This window comes from Lygodium microphyllum, chromosome 7, assembly GCF_053477565.2.
Source record: "Lygodium microphyllum isolate KBCC chromosome 7, Lygodium_microphyllum_v1.1.10, whole genome shotgun sequence".
Classification (NCBI taxonomy): Eukaryota; Viridiplantae; Streptophyta; class Polypodiopsida; order Schizaeales; family Lygodiaceae; genus Lygodium; species Lygodium microphyllum.
The window spans coordinates 68,822,551-68,825,158 of record NC_141141.1 but is presented as its reverse complement, the minus strand read 5'-3'; positions in this window follow the sequence as shown (position 1 = coordinate 68,825,158).

The following is a 2,608-nucleotide window of genomic DNA, read 5'->3' as shown; positions in this document are numbered from 1 at the left end:
CTACGCAAGTTATCTTGCAAAAAGACGTATTTTTGGATATCCTTCTAAATAAGGAAAGTTGTAAACCGGAAACTAGCATATCTAAGGAACTTTAGGGTTAACCAAGTTGGGTATGCCCTACACCAGAATGTAAAAGATCTTGCCAATTTACAAGACACTTGGGGAACGAGTGCTGATACACCCAAAAAGGAAAGAACACTTCCTTAGCAGTTTGCCAAACAACTGGGTTGTTTAATGGAAATGTTTGTGCTTGCTAGAGATTTTAGGGCTCTGTTTGAATTATGAATTACAAATTAAATGAGTACCTATACTTCAGGTTAAAGGCCTGAAGGAAGAGGCAGTTTCAGTTACCCCCGACTACCTGCCTAACCCTAACCAAGGGGGTTGTTGACCGCACCGAGAACGTGGATCGAACCCGCCGCGAGAGGTCTCTCCATTGAGTTCTACTTGGAGCAGGAGGACGCTTGGGTGCCAGGGGGCTCTGGCCATAAATCCCTCGCCTTCCGAGTCCTGGACAAGAGGCTAATGTGACTCGGGATTGGATCTCGAGGCCCACATACTAGTTGACGGGCGGAAGCTTGGAATAGTGATCCCTAGGGATTACTGGATAGCCTTCGGGCAGATTATGGACAAGCCTACGGGCGGAACTCCTTGTATTTCAAAGATAAAATGATGAAATGTTAAAAGAACTTGCTTGATACTATTTTTTTATGTCACGTGATAAGATTACGTGAAGGGACCAGTGCTTAACAGGGTTAATTAAAGAAGCTGATTGTTATATGTCAAATTAATGTGTTAGATAATTTCATAACTAAAACAATCCGAGGAAAGTGCGGAGGATGGACCATGGGTCCGTCCTGCGGTTGGGTGGTCCCGGTTAGCTGGGAACTTTTCTCAAAAATCTCGAAGAATAGCGGAATGAACATCATCATCAAAACGAATAACGAGAACGATGACCTAGAGTTACGTCTTACCCAATTTACGCTGTTTTAGGGGAACGGAATGGAACTATGCCTTATGGCAGAGAGGTTGAGCTTTGCATCCCTCTCGTTTCCCATTCTCCTTGAACCAAGTGTAGCGTGAATCCGCTTCGGACCTGGCGTTTCTGCGTAAAGTAGTTCGCTCGGGTCTGATGCTAGTTACTGTTAGCTAATGACCAAACAGGAAAACCCTAATTCCGGTCGATCCTAAGTGGGAAACGGCCAGGATACTTTCGCTACGTGGCAGACGCAGGAAGACCTAGATCGCAAAACCCGTACATTCCATGGGAGTGCCGGGCGGAGTTTTCTAGACATCCTTTCCGATGGACTGCTAAGGCGTGTCCTGGATGATACTAGGGGACACGTTACAAGTTGGTATCAGAGCCGACCAACAACGGAATTGTTTTTATGAGATCTCAATAAAATGAAGTAAAGAAATTGTTGCTATCCAAACATTTTCTCATCTTCAAATGCTGTCTTGCAGAACTATGAAGCGTGGAACAAGTTTTTGGTATTTCCGGTCATGTTTATGACTGCAATGCATTCTTCGCTTTATAGACAAAGAATTGGGATGATGAACATCCTGGAGCAGATTTATAATCCATCACCTTTATACATAGAACGAAGATGGACGGGGTCTTCAGGAATCTACTATATAGCCGCCCACCGGTTTGCTTTTATCTACAGACCAACCTAAAGAGGATCAAGTGGTTGGAAGACTTGAAAGTCGTGAAGCTGTTCATTTTTGTGGAAGCTCACGTAAATTCGACTTTACATATTCAAGGTCGGAGGGTTGAAATGAACTCATATGTATATGAGGAAGTAACCCGTGTAATCCCAGCCGACAGGATTAAAGTGTTGGGCCGCCATGAGAAGTATGGATTCTGACGGAAAGGGTATCCTGAACTTCCAATGAACTATCTATTCCTAAAGATCCATGACCCAAAACCCTACTATTACACAGTTCCTGTAGATAAATGCAATACAACGTTGTTCTCCCCAAACTGAATGTAATGATTGGATTATCATCACACGAAACGTTGTATAAGGCTATGCCCATGTAAATACAAATAAAGACTTCTTTTTATCAATATCTGGTTGTGCATAAGAGTTGTTAAAAAGTTAAGTAGCTACATTGTTTACGAGATAGTTGAACTAAAAATGAAAGATAAGCTAACGTCGATTATCATATAATAACGTTAAGAAAACTTTTAACCAGGCATAACCCCAGGTACAGGCTCCAAATTCGCCTCCTACATCAAGTACTGCTGTGACCCAAGAGAAGAAGTTTCTCCTCAAGCAGATAAAGCCACCCGAGTTTGACGGGAGAGGCAAATTCATCCAGTCTGATGCTGAAATTTGGATTGAATCCATGGAGGATTACTTTGAAGCAGTTGGTACTGCACCTACCAATCAGGTCATGCTCGCCAAGTTAAAACTCACCGGCGAAGCCAGACTTTGGTGGAAGCAATGGTGCAGGGATCAAGGGATTTCAGAGGGTTCCATTACCTCGGAGAAGTTGAAGAAAGTCGTGCAAGGAAGATATTTACCACCTGCATATCATACATAGAAAATGAATGAGTTCTACGAGCTAAAATAGCTAGGACTCACTCTTGACGCATACTACT